We start from the raw sequence: 18750 nt of genomic DNA, 5'->3' as shown, positions 1-18750 counted from the left end.
CAGTCTCTTTCTTGTTTTTATTTTTTATTTTTTGGTTAAGCATTGAGATTATGTATATTTGATAAAAGCTAGTTTACTTTAATTCAATTTTCAATATTTTATTATAATATTGGCTTTCTGGCTCTAAAATTTATTGCACTAAAATAAAGTATTACAAAAATAAATAACCAGTAGATATTAAATTGGAAAGATAGAGATCTTTAATCATACTGATCCTTCTGATGGAACTCTAGGAAAGTATACTTGTAAAAGAACATTAAATTGTGGGTTTTCTTCCATTCTGACATACTTTCTCCCCAACCCCTCCCATCCACTATTGGCACCTAGCCAATTAATGGCTACACTGCATGTTGAAAATTGGGTTGCCACTGACTTCCAGACAATTGCTTTAGAAAATTGTTTTGTCTTTATTCACAAAAGTTTAATTAAAAATCTCCTGTCCCTCTGTTAGAGAGCCTGGTGATAACTCGGATGCAGATGGAGGCATAAATAACACTTTCCTGAAGATCTCAGCATGCTGTAGAAACATTGTGGAGGGAGGATTTTTATAGGTCTTTAATCATGATGAACCCTCAAGGAAATATATCCAGTCTCATTGCATAAACTATTTTAGTTTTAGCATTTGTTTGTAATTATCTGTTATTCTCCACTACCCTCACACTGTCAACATATTAACTTCAGCAGTTATCAGGAGGCTATTTAGTATTCTGAAAAATATATAAATAGGGCACTTCTGTCAGGCCTTCATAGGTTGAAGAAACAAAATGCAGTTAATCAATATGTAGAAAACAAATTTATGGTTACCAAGGGGAAAAGGGTGGGGTTACATTGGGAGACAGAGATTGACATATACACACTACTATATATAAAATGGATAACTAATAGGAACCTACTGTATAGTACAGGAAACTACTCAATACTCTGTAATGGCCTATATGGGAAAATAATCTATGTATGTATATATCTGATTCACTTTGCTGTACAGCAGAAACTAACACAACATTGTAAATCAACTATACGCCAATAAAATTAATTTTTAAAAAAGGATGCAGTGAATCAAATGAAATCCTACTTCTCTGCCTTCCCTGTCCCCAGTGGAGCTGTGACAATAAATTCAAATTCTATTCTCTTTTCATGGAATTGCAATATAAGTAGGTATTAAGGTGTTACAGAATAATGAGATTACAGACTGTCTGGAATAGATCTTAGAAATAACCTAGGCAAAGACTTTATCTAAAGCAAAATTTCTCACTCTTGCATTTCTCATAAATACTCATTTTTCATATCCATTTGCACACCAAAATAAATGTCTAAAATATTTTGAATTCACTTCTTCATTTTTATTTTGTTACTACTGTAGCCCAAGCTACCACTATTTCCTGATTAAACTATTGCAATAACTTCCTAATTGTTACTTTCTTATTCTCTCTCAGTCCCATGAATCTATTTTCCTCTCAGCAGCTGAAGTGATCTCTTTAATCCATGTCACTTTTTTAGAAAATTCAATGATTATGTTTTAAAAATAAAAATGAAGACTAAAACCTCACAGAACCCTGCACGGTCTGGGTCCTGCTTAATTTTCTTGATCCATGTAAAGAATGCATTTCCCCATGAATCTAAAGAATATCTTTCTCCATCCATATTGATTTTATTTTAGTTTTTTTTTTATTTGCAGTGAGCAACTTTTGTGTTTGTCTCCTGCTCAGGTGTTTCCTTTATCTCTTCATTTGGCAGTCTTCTCAGCTAGAACATCACGTCCACATAGAGAGCCTTCCAAATGAGCCTAATTCTCCTACTACGTGTTATTATAGATCTTGTATTTGTCTTTCATTAAGATTATCATAATTGAAATTTAAATAGTTATTTGTATATAAGTTTTATATCTACCCTCTTCATTTAGCCTATAGATTCCATGAAGTTAGGAATGTGTCTGTCTCAGTCACCACTAGATCCTTGGCACTTTAAAAAATGTCTAACACATGGTGTGGCTCAACAAACATTGGTTAATCAAAAAAATAGAGGAATAAATGACACTCAGGTAAAAGTAGCATTTCCAGTTACTCTTTTGTAAATTGGTCATCTCATTTACGGTACAACAAATACCATATAATTTTAGTATGGTTCTCTAGAGCTACAAACAATTTGGTCCTATAGGAATCTGAAGATAGCACATTTCCCTTAAGCTCTTATTTCTATTTTTAAGCTAACTTTTATTAGTAACTTTAATTCTTTACATAGGATTATTTTTCTGCTGCTAGTTGCTATCCTTAGGATCTTGATTTTTGCTTTACATAAGGGTTTATATTTAAACAATTATGCACATTGACTTTAACCTGCCTAAATTGTATGGGGAGGTAAACTTTAGAGCTGAAACACCCTGAAGGTAATTGTCCCTCTTTTTGTTTTCAGGACACTGTACTCTCCCTTATTCTTTAACCTCTCTAATCTTTTCCTCTTAGTTTCCTATATTGGACCCTTTTCCTCTGAATGACTTCTATTTTTTTGATGAATTCACAATCATATTCTCTACTCCCTTCCATTAATTTTGCATGCATTCCCTTGACAATTTCATCTTCTCCCATAGGTTTTAAGAGCACCAGTTTCTGATGGCTGTCATTTTTATCTCTTTCTTGTGCTCAGCGCCTAAGCTGCAGAAAGAAGAAGCTTGATTTAAACAGCTATTTGAAAGTATTTCTCATGACAGTCTATTTTACAATATGCAAAATATTAACTTGATGCTAGTGCTATTAGAAACAGTTGAAGTTTGTTGATCAATGTACTCACAGCATGTGACATTGGGCCTCTGCTCAACGTCACTTTGGACATCAAATGCCAAGAGCTACAGGGCTTTGACTGCAGCCCTGTCTATAGTATTATTAATTAATTAATTAATTTTTATTTGGCTCATAAAGATGACTTATAAAGCAGGCATGTAAATAGTGCAAGAGACAAAAATTGCAAAGCTCAGATGCAGAAAATATGGGATATCAGTCAATTGGAAAGACATGAAAATAGAGTTAAAACTGAAAGTGTGAATTTTAATTGGGATTATAATGAAGATAATACCCAAATGCTTTGGTTCAAAAAATCATAAAACATACAGAGATGCTTGAGATCTTATTTAAAAACTAGTTCATGCAGAAGAAAAAGCAATTTATTAGATAACATGCTTAATATGATTAAAGACACAGTGGTGTGATGCAGTTACAAAAAGTGAATGCAATTTTAGGCTGAATAAATATAAAAATACTAAAAATAAGAAAGTCAGCAATTGTATTGCTCTTGGTGTATGTCAAATAACATTTGAAGACTTGTATTCAGTTTTGGGCATCACGTTTCCAAAAATATTTATCAAAGTATGCACTACTTTAAGTAACAAAGTCTAGTATCATTTCCTATTTGCATACTGACAAGATAAAAATGAGAAACACTGCTAAAAAGAGTTAAGCATAAAATTATGGAGGCATTAGCTATTTTGTAAATTCTTCCTGGGATTTAAAATATGTTTTATCGTAAAGTGACTCTTTAAACTACATATAGGGATCTTCTTTTACTTTATTCATGGTCAGGATTGATTCTCCTAATCGACTGATATTGCTGACTACACAGATGTTTATATTCTCTTTCATTTACTCTTTATGTGTGTACTAGAATCCCAAAACCATGTCGCTGTCAGGTAATTTGAAATTTTATGCCCTATCGATTTATGAAACAAAACAAAACAAACTTGTAACATATTTCAGTTTAAGCTCTTCAAGTGGCAGTATACCATGGGTTTTGGTGCTGTCAGAGAATCATGGCTCTGTCACCACCAGCACTGTGACCTTGAGCAAGATTCTTAATCTTGCTAAGTCTTAGTTTTCATGACTGTAAAATGGAGATAATGCCATGAATCCCTTCACTCACTGTTATATTTTTAATTAAATATTTGTTAATGTCTACTCTAGGCATCTATTTAGTACTTGATAAACGTTAACTGTTCTTCTTATCAAAAGTAAATTCCAATGACTTCATCATCTCAACCTAATTTTTTTTTGGTCGTGCCATGTGGCATACAGGATCTTAGTTCCCTGACCAGAGATCAAACCCGTACCCCTGTAGTGGAAGCATGGAGTCCTAACAACTGGACCATCATGGAATTCACTCAACCTATTCTTTATTCAATCATTATCTGCTTCTTTTGGTAAATTAAACTTATTGTACCAAATTTTCCCCATCTTCCAAAGAAAGGAACTAAAGTTACATTTGTTAATTAGGAAGATGAACGGAAATAACTTTTTACATTTTGAATTCACTAACATCTATACATTTTTATTCACAGAAACAAATTATCTACCTGTAAAATTGGCATTTATTATAATTATTCAATGTATTTACTTATCAATAATATAGCAGAAGTGAAGTTTATAATGCTGAAGCTAATTAAGTTATCTTTCTATTTCTTGAAATTTTCCCTAAAGTTATCCAGACTTATAGCTACTAGCAGATACTGTTTTGAGAATGGCTGGTGGTGTCCATAAGTTTGACTCAGGTCAGAAAATTCAAGTTCTCAGTAATGCAGGAACATGTCTGAAGTATTCATAATGGCCATCAGGCTCCATTTTGAATGCCTGAACAGCAGTTACTCCATTTTTTATTTTTAAATGCATTCTTTTCTTTAATGGTTAAATCATATGTACAATGTATGTTTGATAGGCCACAAGACAGGCTGTTCTAGTTCAAACCAAATCATGTATAAACCAGAATGACCTCTGCATACCTCAATATGTGTAAGAATTTCTTCCAACAGCTGTGAGAGAAAGCTCTGGCAGATGGCAAGTGAACACAAACAGAATGGGGATCAGATCTGCAGGTGAGGGTAAGATCACCAATTGGAGCCTTAACACTGACATTGGGAAAGCAAAAGGGAAGCTGTTAGCACTTGACCATGGTATATTGCAGGATAGAAAGAAAGTATACAAGTTTAAGAATTCTGTCACAAGAGGGAGAAATAAGTGTGAAGTAGGTGTATATAGAAGGTCTGAGAAAGTCTCAGAATCCTTAGCAGGGCTGGCAGAATGTATTTCTCTCCCAAAATAGCTAGGAAAAATGGAGGAGTTACTCCTGGAAATTAGTAAAATATTAACACAAACTTCTGTATCACACATGCTGGTTATTTAGCACATTTTGAGGTACACATTCTGCTAAAATACATCAAGAAAATCTGGAAAATGATGTACTTCATAGAAAAGAGAATTTATAAACTCATGTAAAGAACACACATAAAGGACATGAAAGTCATAATCTTGTGTGGAAATTTACCACACCAGCCCCCTGTCCCATACTATTGCTAAAGAAAAGAGCTAATTATTTTCTCTCTAAAGAGAAAGGATAGTTCTATATCTTATTTCAGTATAGATGCCATGATAAAAACATCTATGTTTAAATAAACTTAAGTACACATGATTTGAATTTAAAAGATGGCTTAAAAAGAAAAAAGATAATTTAGTATCATTTTACTTGGTGAGTTACATGAAAAGGAGGCTACCAACTAAAAGTTTAATTAAACTGAATATTAGGTCTTCTGTGTTTAGTTGCACTCCCTCTTGAAACTACTTTTGTGTTACTTTGTAAATACCTGCAGGAATGTTAGGACATGTAATTTATTCATATAAATCATCCCTGGGTGTGAAAATTCACGAAACACTGGACTCAATAAATAACAATGAACAATTCTAGCAATAATCAAAATATAATCCTATTGTTCTATTTAGATTAGTTCTCTATCAGTACCAGTTACTAAATTTAAAGTGACAGTGATACTGCCAGAAATTCTAGCCTCTCAAAGTTTACAGTAAAGATCTGGCTTTCCCAAGCTCTATATCAATATCATTGCAATGAGAAAAAGCTTTCTTTTAGAATATGTTTACATTGGGGGAAATTTGTATTAGATTTGACCTTGTTTTTAAGGATTTTACAATACTATTGAGATACAATAGGCAAAACAGAGAGTAAAGGTCATATATACTTATTACATTATACGACTAGTGATAAAAAGATAACAAAAATATTAAATTAAATAAAAATTGTGCTTATGTTATGTTTTGAAAAAAATCAAGTTTGAATCAATGTTTTAGCACTGGAAGGAAATTTAGAGAAAATCTGGGCTAAATTATTTATTGAAATGAAAATGTAAGGACAAGATTAAGATACTTGACCAAAATTCTATAACTAGAGATAGACTTAAATTACTTTAATTCAAATATCCTAAATACCTGTATTATTTTCTCTTAATGACACTATAAGGAAGAAGAATTTGCCACCCCAAAATATTTCTCTGGAGTATTGATTCTTTTAAACTGGTTATTTTCAGAGAAACAGCAGAGATGAGAAGGGCTCTGAAAAACAAGTGAAAATTATCCTTTTGTGAGAAACACATTTGTAAGGGTGTTTCCCTCTCTGTGCCTGAAAAGAGAGGGAGACCAAATTTCTAGAAACTCTTATCAATGGGGAAAACAATGGCTTAAATCTGCATCACAATCACTCTTATTTACTGTGCTTTTTTCTGACTGCAATGGCAGGAAACTAGAAATCACCAGCAGAAAAAGAAATGAGAAAAACTTGATTGCATGGAGACTAAACAACATGATACTAAAAAAAAAAATGGGTCAATGATGAAAGAAAAGAAGAAATTAAAAAATACCTTGAGAGAAATGACAATGAACATAGAACCAGAAAAAAATCTATGGGATGCATCAAAAGCAGTCCTAAGAGGGAAGTTCATAGTGATACAGGCCTTCCTCAAATAAACAACCTAACCTACCAACTAAAAGAATTAGAAAAAGAAGCACAAACAAAAACTAAAGTCAGCAGAAGGAAGAAATCATTAAATATCAGAGAGGAGATAAGTAAAATAAAGATTTTTTTTTAAATAGAAAAAATAAATAAAACAAAAGCCATTTTTTTGAAAAGGTAAACAAAGACAACAAACCTCAGGCCAGGCTCATCAAGAAGAAAAGAGAGGACCAAAATAAACATAATATGAAATGAAAGAGGAGAAATGACAACTGAGACTGCAGAAATACAAAACAAACAAACAACAACAACAAAATACAGAGAGAGAGAGAAAGAGAGAATACTATGAACAATTATATGCCAACAAATTGGACAACCTACAAAAAATGGACGTTTCTACAAACATACAGTCCACAAACACTGAATCAAGAAGAAATAGATAGTTTGAATAGACCAATCACTAGACGTGCAATAGAATCTGTAATAAACATAATTCCCTGAAAACAAAAGTTCAGAACCACATGGATTCACTGGGGAATTCTACCAATCATACAAAGAAGAATGTATACCAATTCTTCTCAAACTCTTACAAAAGATTGAAGAGGAGGGAACACTTCCATAATCATTTTATGAAGTCACCATTATCCCTATACCAAAACCAGACAAAGACACTACCAAAAAAAGAAAATTACAGGCCAATATATTTGATAAAAATAGAAGCAAAAATTCTCAACAAGATATTAGCAAACCAAACCCAAAAGCATGCAAAAAATATCATATATCATGATTAAGTTAGATTCATACCAGGGTCACAAGGATGGTTCAACATACGCAAAACAATCAATGTGATATGCCACATAAGCAAAAGACAGGACAAAAACCACATGATCATCTCAATAGATGAAGAAAAAGCATTTGATAAATTTCAATATCCATTCATGATAAAAACTCTTACAAAAGTGGGTAGAGAGGGAACATATCTCAGTACAATAAAAGCTTTTTATGGCAAATCCACAGCCAAAATAAAGCATTCCCACTAAAATCTGGAAGAAGACAAGGATGCCCACTCTCACAACATCTATTCAACATAGTATTGTATGTCGTAGCCACAGCAATCAAACAAGAAAAAGAAATAAAAAATATCCAAATTGGAAGGGAAGAGGTAAAATTATCATTATATGCAGAAGACATGATACTGTATATAGAAAACCCTAAAGAATTAAAAATTTGCAGGATAATATTTAAGGTGTTTTGGAGTCAGGAGTATTTATAAAAACCCACAACAATTATTACAAATAATAAATATTGGAGAGGGTGTGGAGAAAAGGGAATCTTCCTTCCCTGTTGATAGGAATGTAAATTGGTACAACCACTATGGAAAACAATATGGAGGCTCCTTAAAAATCTAAAAATAAAGTTACTATATGTTCCAGCAATTCCACTCCTGGGTGTATGTCCAGAGAAAACTATAATTCAAAAAGATACATGCACCTCAATGTTCATCACAACACTATTTATAATAGCCAAGACATGGAAGCAACCTTACTAACCTAATTGTCCATCAACAGATGAATGGGTAAGGACAATGTGGTCTATATACACAATAGAATACTACTTAGCCATAAAAAAAAGAATGAAATAATGTCATTTGCAGCAACATGAATAGCCCAGAGATTATCATACTATGTGAAACTTTCCAATTGTTATCTTGTTATTGAGCAGAACTTGGGTCACTTGCCTGCAAAGCCAATATATTGACATCAGGTTGTGGTGAAGGAAAGTAGAATATTTATTGCAGGGCCCAGCAAGGACTATGAGTGGCTCATTCTCAAAAGACCAGAATTTCCCAATGGCTGTCAGGGAAGGATTTTTAAAGGCAACATTTGAGGTGAGAGTTGCAGGGGTATGACTTGGTTGGTGGGGAGGTAATGGGGTGAAGTTTCAGGAATCTTAATCATCAACCTTCTGGTTTCAACCAGTCTGGGGTCTACATGCTTGTGGTCAGCCTGGTCAGGTCTTAGTTTCTGTAGAACATCTCAAAGATATCCATCAGATTTTTATGTATATCCCTTGAAGAGGAACTAGGACTTTGTTTTATAGCTGAACTATTGTTCCTTGACTGCTTTTCCTTTGTTTCTGCATTCCCTTCTACTCTCACTAGCAACTGCTTGAATCTGTTCTTTGGGGCTCTGGTAAGGCCTAGGAGACTAAAGCTTTTCTTTACAAAAAAGAAATGTGGGACATAGAGGGGATTTTGTACCTGGGAGGGCTCTACAGGATCCTGCTGGGTTTCAATCTCTCAAAAGAGGTTTTACAGTTTTCTCTGGCTTTGCTTTAGTTCATGCCATTCTCCCAGTTGGGAATGCCAGATTCATTCCCTTCAACTTCGTGAACATGCTTAAAATTTCAGACTTTGACTTGGAAATTAAAGTAGATGACCTCAAAACACTTCCATTTATCAGATTTTATTTTATTGCTTATCAGTTCCTTCGGTGTCATCTGTCATTCAGCTATAGACAAAATAGATTTTGCTCTTGATTCAAGAGCAATTCTAGCATTATCTATGGTTTCCCACTGACCATTAAATGATATGACCATATCACAAATAACAATTTTGAAAGTTCTGAAACAGTTCACATTGAAGGCATATTTGTAGGAGACATATATGAGCAAGGACATGTAAAGCAGGAATTGTTAAGCAGGGCCACAGACAAAAAACAAAGAGGTGGACTAAGGTTAAAGGATACTACAAATGCCAGAGACCAGAAAGGACAATGTGTTGTTGAACTGGGAATATCACCCAGGCTGTAAAGATCTAGCAGGAGTTCAAAAACTTATATACAATAAAATGATTCAACTTTGTGTTTAACTTCCTCAATAATAGGGTCTGAATATTTTTTGTAAAAGAGATAAATTTAAGTGTAGGTAAAATTATAAATAACCAATAGTTAAAAATAAATGCTACCTAAAAATCCACAAATTGTCATGCTTTAGTTGAACAATTAGATTAGAATTGAATGATTCATCTGAAACACATGACAAGGTGCTAGAATTTTGGATATATGATCACTGAATAAAAGGCACAAAATATCAAGTGAACATATATACAGTGATGAGGGGAAAAAGTCAACAAATGTTACAAAAAATTAATTATCCAAGAATGCAAAGACCCAGATTTTATGTCAAGCAAGCATAAGGTAAATAAAGCAAATATGAGTCACTTGGGTATAAATATTGAACATTCTACATAAATATGGAAGTCCTGGGCCTGGAAATAAATAAATAAGATATTTGCAAGCAGAAGAAAATTCAGAGACCTAGAAACATGCATAGTAGTGTGTTACATGTGATAGGAGCTACTTAGGCCTCTTGGTATAAATGTTAGTGTTGTTCATCATTTCTGACTTTCTCTTTTCCAGGACATAGTAGAATTGTGTATCCTGGCCACCTTTAAAGTGAGGTGTGGTCATGTCATGTGCTTTGGTCAATAAGTTGTGAGTAGAAGTTTTAAGCACTAGGATACAAGTCTTCATATTCCTATTTTCCTTCCTTGAGAATCATAAATGTACAGATAAGGAGCTTCCCTTGGTTTGAATCCCTTAGTGAGGACCACATGAAGTAGACACATAGTAGACTATGTCTCAAAAATGAAGTCTGTAAACTTTTGAATCTTCTCACGCAAAGCAAGCATTCAATATGTACTCATTTATAATAAGTAATCATTATCATGGTTTATTATATTTAATAAAATATAATATAAATATTAATATGAAATTTGTATTTATCCTAGAGTACATATTATTAAAGTAATATATTAGTTATGTTATTTTGATATTTTATGAGTTTTTATGAAAAACAGTAATCATTTTTTTTCAAAACATTATTGAGGTAAAATGTGTACATTTCAATGAATTTTACAAACATATACATATATCCATATAATCACCACAATAGTCGAGATATAGAACACATTGATCAAACCAAAAGGTTCCCTTGAGCCCCATCCAGGTCAATCACATTCCACCTTCAGCTGCAGACAACAACTTGTCTGCTTATTGTCACTATAGATTAAATCTGTTTGGTTTTTTTTCTTCTTTTTTTTAAGCAACATTTCTGGTATAATAATCGTGGGTAGTAAATGGAATCATAGAGTTTGTATTCTTTTGTATCTGGCTTATTGAACTCAGCATAATGTTTTTGGGACTCATTCATGTTATTATATGTATCAGTACTTTGTTCCCTTTAAGTGCTGAGTAGTATATTATTACATGGATATGCCACAATGTCCTCATCCATTCACCAGTTGATGAACATTTAAGTTGCTTCCAGCTTGAGGCTATTATGAATAAAGCTGCTATGGATATTCATGTACAAGTATGTGTGTAAACATATGTTTTAATTTCTCTTAGGTAAATATTTAGTAGTAAAATTGTTGCATGTTATGGTAATATGTTTAACTTTATAGCACACTGCCAAACAGTTTAAATGGTTTTATTGTTTTACTTTCCTACCAGCAGTTCCATTCTAACACTTGTTCTTTTAATAATTTTAGCTATTCTGATAAATATACAATGCTATCTCATTGTTTTGGTTTGCATTTTTCTGATGTCTAATGATGTTGAATCCCTTTACTTGTGCTGCACTGTCCATTCATTACTTTCTTGTGCCTAGATTTTTAACTGGGTTGTCTTTTTAATGAGCTGTAAGAGTTCTTTATATATTCTGGCTACAAGTCATTTGTCAGGTATATGCATTGTGAATATACTCTCTATTTAAAGATCATCTTTTCATTTTCTTAACGATGTCTTTTGAAGAATAAAAGTTTTAAATTTTGATAGAGGCCCATTTGTCAATTTTTCATTTATGGTTCATGCTTTTTGGGCCCCAAGAAATCTTTGCCTATCCCAAGTTCACGAGTATTTTCTCCTGTAATTTTTCTTGAAGTTTTACAGAAAAACAGTAATCATTTTTATTAATGATGTGTCTGCTTAATATGCTCAATTGTTAAAATGGGATACTATGTATGAAATTTCTTTTAAAAAAATAAGGTATGATATATATCTGAGTTAACTTTTCAACCAGAATGAATTGGCCACACATTAACAGATTTTGAGTTGAAATACTGATGCTCAGAATGCTCAAAACCAGGCAAGCTGGATCTGTAAGGAACTTTATAATTCTACTTTTTCTTATTTTTACTTCATATTACACTTGGCACTGTGAGAAACATTTTAAAAGTATAAAATGTGACCTTTATTTCTCTCAAAAATTTGATAACCAGATTCACACATGAAACAAGAAGACCCATATGGTATAATGTATGGTGACATTTATATTTGTAAATATGTAGAAAAGAGTGAAGTCTTTGGCTAACTCAGTCATTAAATAAGTTTTGTGGAGGTCTTGGTATCTAATACTTAACGTTGAAGTTTAGCTTGAATTTGGAGATACTGCTCCAAGCAGTAATCATGTTCACTTAACCGAGGATGTCAAGGAACACAGACTGTGCAATGAACAATAAATAAAAAACACTGCAGGCATGTGGCTAATTGTAGTGAAAAGTGGATCCTGGGGAGATGTGGTCAATACAGCTGGGTAGGTAGGATGGGGCAGATTTTGGATCATCTGGACAGCACACAGCAGCATTTGGGAGCAATGTGATGAGCAAAACCATGATGTAATAAAGATAGTGCATTAAATCAACAATTAGGGTGGTTCTATGTGGGAGGAATTGGAAAGGAGAAAAAAAATTCAAGTCATAAAAGTTATAGCAATCACAAAAAGGCTCATAATATTGTCTTTAAAAATGTTCTCACTTAGGGTTTTCCTAGTGGCACAGTGGTTAAGAATCCACCTGCCAATGAAGAAGACACGGGTTTGAGCCCTCATCCGGGAAGATCCCACCTGCCACAGAGCAACTAAGCATGTGTGCCACAACTACTGAGCCTGTGCTCTAGAGCGCGTGTTGCACAACAAGAGAAGCCATCGCAATGAGAAGCCCATGTGCTGCAACGAAGAGTAGTCTCCACTCACCACAACTAGAGAAAAGCCCACGCACAGCAACGAAGACCCAATGCAGCCAAAAATGAATGAATGTATTTTAAAAAATGTTCTCATTTCTCATTTCTATTTTAAGTGTTAAATGTGATAAAAATTGGACTCCCTGATGGTGCAGTGGTTAAGAATCTGCCTGCCAATGCAGCGGACACGGGTTCAATCCCTGGTCTGTGAAGATCCCACATGCCACAGAGCAACTAATCCCATGGGCCACAACTACTGAGCCTGATCTCTAAAGCCCGTGAGCCACAACTACTGAGCCTGCATGTCACAACTACTGAAGCCTGTACACCTAGAGCCCATACTCTGCAACAAGAGAAACCACTGCAATGAGAAGCCTGCACACCACAATGAAGAGTAGCCCCCACTCGCCGCAACTAGAGAAAGCCTACGAGCAGCAATGAAGACCCAACTCAGACAAAAATAAATAAAATAAGTTTATTTTAAAAAGTGATGAAAATAATGTATAGAATTGAGAAAAGACAGAGCATCACATCAATACTATGTAAATTCTTAGATCAGAAAAATCATTTGTTCAAAAAAAAAAAACAAATTATGAAGGAAGACAGAGGTGATAAGAAGCTTGGCTTGTGATCAGAAGTGAGATATTCTTACCTCAAACAAATATTTCTCTTTCTGCATTATATGATGAAATGATATAGTTGAAGAGGAACTGGTAGCATCCAAACCATGGGAGTTACTAAATTTGTATTCACCAATTAATAAGATTATGCAAAAACAATGTAAATGCTGCAATCCCTAAATTTGTATTTTAACACTTGATGCAAAACCCCTAATTCCATTTCATTAAAATCACCAGAGATTTGGAATACCATGTAAGCGATAGGTCAAACATAGGAAAGATTGCAATTCATGAACTGTTTATTTCCAAGAATATTGTGTTAATTTCTTATTATTTTAAGTATGGTTTTCTTGTTTTTCTTCTTCTAAAGTAATCCTGTCTGTCTTTGATAATGTTGTATTCTCAGCACAGTGGGCTTTTATTATATGTTTTCTATATTTAAATAAAACATATATTTATGCATAACTCACTGTACTCTGCAAATATAAATTAATTCATTCTGTTTATGTTATCCTTAGGTCTTAAAAGGTGAAGTTCCTATTTTACATTATATAGGAAAACAATGACATAATATATACAACTGACAGGCCTGAATTTGTTGACCAATTCCATCTGTTCAATTTATTCAAGTCAACAGAGAATTCAATAAAAACATCAACAAAAAAACAGAGAGCAATGGGTACAAAAAGATAATTAAACATGCCCAAACACACAAACACAAATCTCAAATGACTATTTGGGTCACTATTTTTTTTTAACAAAGTTACTTGAACAGCGTAGTGAAACTGTATGTGTTCTATGTAATTCCAACATGAGTATTCAATTACATTTTAAAAAATTTTACTGAAGTGTACTTGATTTACAATGTGTTAATTTCTGCTGTACAGCAAAGTCAGTTATACATACATATATATACTTTTTCATATTCTTTTCCATTATGGTTAAATCACAGGATATTGAATGTAGTTCTCTGTACTATACAGTAGGACCTTGTTGTTTATCTATCTTATATATAATAATTTGAATCTGCTAATCCCAAACTCCCAATCCTTCCTTCCTCACCCACCCACGTGGCAACTGCAAGTCTGTTCTCTATGTCTATGAGTCTTTGTTTCATAGATATGTTCATTTGTGTTATATTTTAGATTCCACATATAAGTGATATCATATGGTATTTGTCTATTTCTTTCTGACTTACTTCGCTTAGTATGAGAATCTCTAGGTTCATCCATGTTGCTGAAAATAGCATTATTTCATTCTCTTTTATGGCTGAGTAATATTCCATTGTGTATATATACCACATCTTCTTTCTTCATTTATCTATCAATGGGCATTTAGGTTGTTTCCATGTCTTGGCTATTGTTTATAGTGCTGGTATGAACATTGGGGTGCATATATCTTTTTGAATTACAGTTTTGTCTGGCCATATGCCCAAAAGTGGGGTTGCTGGATCTTATGGCAACTCTACTTTTAGTTTTCTGAGGAACCTCCATACTGTTTTCCATAGTGGCTGCACCAATTTACATTCTTACCAACAGTGTAAGAAGGTTCCCATTTCTCCACAACCTCTAAAGCATTTATTATTTGTAGACTTTTTAATGATGACCATTCTGATTGGTGTAAGGTGGTACCTCATTTTAGTTTTGATCTGCATTTCTCTAATAATTAGTGATGATGAGCATCTTTTCATGTACCTTTTGACCATCTGTATGTTTCCTTTGGATAAATGTCTAATTAACTTGTCAATTACATTTTAATTTCACCACTGGCATTCAGCTTTAGTTCAGCTTGATCAACAAATATTCATTCATTTGTTCACTAACTTTTAAGTGCCAGACATGTAGGGGGTAAAATTTGCCGTCCCAAAATGTGTGTGTGTGTGTTTTTTAACATTTTTATTAGAGTATAATTGCTTTACAGTGGTGTGTTAGTTTCTGCTTTATAAAAAAGTGAATCAGTTATACATATGCATATGTCCCCATGTCTCCTCCATCTTGCATCTCCCTCCTCCCAACCCTCCCTATTCCACCTCTCTAGGTGGTCACAAAGCACGAAGCTGATCTCCCTGTGCTATGTGGCTTCTTCCCACTAGCTATGTATTTTACGTTTGGTAGTGTAAATATGTCCATGCCACTCTCTCACTTTGTCCCAGCTTATCATAAGCCCTCCCTGTATCCTCAAGTCCATTCTCTAGTAGGTCTGCATCTTTATTCCGGTATTGCCCCTAGGATCTTCTGACCATTTTATTTTTCTTTTCTTAGATTCCATATATATGTGCTAGCATACGGTGTCTGTTTTTCTCTTTCTGACGTATTTCACTCTCTATGGCAGTCTCTAGGTCCATTCACCTCACTACAAATAACTCAGTCTTTTTCCTTTTTAGGGCTGAGTAATATTCCATTGTATATATGTGACACATCCTCTTTATCCATTCATCTACTGATGGACACTTAGGTTGCTTCCATGTCCTGGATATTGTAAAAAGAACTGCAATGAGTATTTTGGTACACGACTCTTTCTGAATTATGGTTTTCTCAGGGTATATGCCCAGTAGTGGGATTGCTGGGTCATATGGTAGTTCTATTTTTAGTTTTTTAAGGATCCTCCATAGTGTTCTCCATAGTGGCTGTATCAATTTACATTCCCATAAACAGTGCAAGAGTGTTCCCTTTCTCCGCACTCTCTCCAGCATTTATTGTTTCTAGATTTTTTGATGATGGCCATTCTGACTGGTGTGAGATGATATCTCATTGCAGTTTTGATTTGTATTTCTCTAATGATAAATGATGTTGAGCATTCTTTCATGTGTTTGTTGGCAATCTGTATATCTTCTTTGGAGAAATGTCTATTTAGGACTTCTGCCCATTTTTGGATTGGGTTGCTTGTGTTTTTGATATTGAGCTGCATGAGTTGCTTGTATGTTTTGAAGATTAATCCTTTGTCAGTTGTTTCATTTGCAAATATTTTCTCTCATTCTGAGGCCTGTCTTTTTGTATTGTTTATGGTTTCCTTTACTGTGCAAAAGCTATTAAGTTTCATTAGGTCCCATTTGTTTATTTTTGCTTTTATTTCCATTTCTCTAGGAGGTGGGTCAAAAAGGATGTTGCTGTGATTTATGTCATGGAGTGTTCTCCCTATGTTTTCCTCTAAGAGATTGATGGTGTCTGGCCTTACATTTAGGTCTTTAATCCATTATGAGTTTATTTTTGTGTATAGTGTTAGGGAGTGTTCTAATTTCTTTTTTTTACATGTCGCTGTCCAGTTTTCCCAGCACCACTAAATGAAGAGGCTGCCTTTTCTCCACTGTATATTCTTTGCTCCTTTATCAAAGTTAAAGTGACCATAGGTGTGTGGGTTTATCTCTGGGCTTTCTATCCTGTTCCATTGATCTATATTTCTGTTTTTGTGGAGTACCATATTGTCTTGATTGCTGTAGCTTTGTAGTATAGGTTGAAGTCAGGGAGCCTGATTCCTCCAGCTCCAGTTTTCTTTCTCAAGATTGCTTTGTCTATTTGGTGTCTTTTGTGTTTCCATACAAATTTTGAAATTTTTTGTACTAGTCTGTGAAAAATGTCAGTGGTAGTTTGACAGGGATTGCACTGAATCTGTATATTGCGTTGGGTAGTAGAGTCATTTTCACAATGTTGATTCTTCCAATCCAAGAACATGGTATATCACTCCATCTATTTGTATCATCTTTAATTTCTTTCATCAGTGTCTTATAGTTTTCTGCATATAGACCTTTTGTCGCCTTAGGTAGGTTTATTCCTAGATATTTTATTCTTTTTGTTGCAATGTTAAATGGGAGTGTTTTTTTAATTTCAGATTTTTCATCATTAGTGTATAGGAATGCAAGGGATTTATGTGCATTAATTTTGTAACCTGCTACTTTAGCAAATTCATTGATTAGCTCTAGTAATTTTCTGGTAGCATCTTTAGGATTCTCTATGTATAGTATTATGTCATCTGCAAACAGTGACAGCTTTACTTCTTTTCCAAATTGGACTCCTTTTATTTCTTTTGCTTCTCTGATTGCGGTGGCTAAAACTTCCAAATCTTTGAGAATAATAGTGGTGAGAGTGGGCAACCTTTTCTTTTTCCTGATCTTAGCGGAAATGATTTCAGTTTTTCACCATTGAGGACGATGTTGGCTGTGGATTTGTCATATATGGCCTTTATTATATTGCGGAAAGTTCCCTGTATGCCTACTTCCTGGAGGGTTTTTATAGTAAAACAGTGTTGAATTTTGTCAAAAGCTTTCTCTGCATCTATTGAGATGATCATATGAGTTTTCCTTCAATTTGTTAGTATGGTGTATCACATTGACTGATATGCACATATTGAAGAATCCTTGCATTGCTGGGATAAACCCCACATGATCATGGTGTATGATCCTTTTAATGTGTTGTTGGATTCTGTTTGCTAGTATTTTGTTGAAGATTTTTGCATCTATGTTCATCTAACATCATCTATGTTCTTTGTGACATGTTTGTCTGGTTTTGGTATCAGAGTGATGTTGGCTTCGTAAAATGAGTTTAAGTGTGCTCCTCCATCAGCTATATTTTGGAAGAGTTTGAGAAGGATACGTGTCAGCTCTTCTCTAAATGTTTGGTAGAATTCGCCTGTGAAGCCATCTGGTCCTAGGATTTTGTTTGTTGGAAGATATTTAATCACAGTTTCAATTTCAGTGCTTGTGATTGGTCTGTTCATATTTCTATTTCTTCTTGGTTCAGTCTTGAAAGGTGGTGCATTTCTAAGAGTTTGTCCATTTCTTCCAGGTTGTCCATTTTATTGTCATAGTGTTGCTTGTAGTAATCTCTCATGATCCTTTGTATTTCTGCAGTGTCAGTTGTTACTTATCCTTTTTCATTTCTAATTCTATTGATTTGAGTCTTCTCCCTTTTTTTCTTGATGAGTCTGGCTAATGGTTTATCAATTTTGTTTATCTTCTCAAAGTACCAGCTTTAATTTTATTGATCTTTGCTGTTGTTTCCTTCATTTCTTTTTCATGTATTTCTGATCTGATATTTATGATTTCTTTCCTTCTGCTAACTTTGGGATTATTTTGTTCTTCTTTCTCTAATTGCTTTAGGTGTAAGGTTAGGATGCTTATTTGAGATGTTTCTTGTTTCTTAAGGTAGGCTTGTATAGCTATAAACTTCCCTCTTAGAACTGTTTTTGCTGATTCCCATAAGATTTGGGTTGTTGTGTTTTCATTGTCATTTGTTTCTACGTATTTTTTGATGTCCTCTCTGATTTCTTCAGTAATCTCTTGGTTATTAAGTAGTGTGTTGTTTATCCTCCATCTGTTTCTATTTCTTACAGATTTTTCCCTG

Source organism: Stenella coeruleoalba (genome assembly GCF_951394435.1).
Source record: "Stenella coeruleoalba genome assembly, chromosome: 14".
NCBI classification, from domain to species: Eukaryota; Metazoa; Chordata; class Mammalia; order Artiodactyla; family Delphinidae; genus Stenella; species Stenella coeruleoalba.
The sequence above is the reverse complement of the archived record's forward strand: the minus strand, read 5'-3'. Positions refer to the sequence as shown.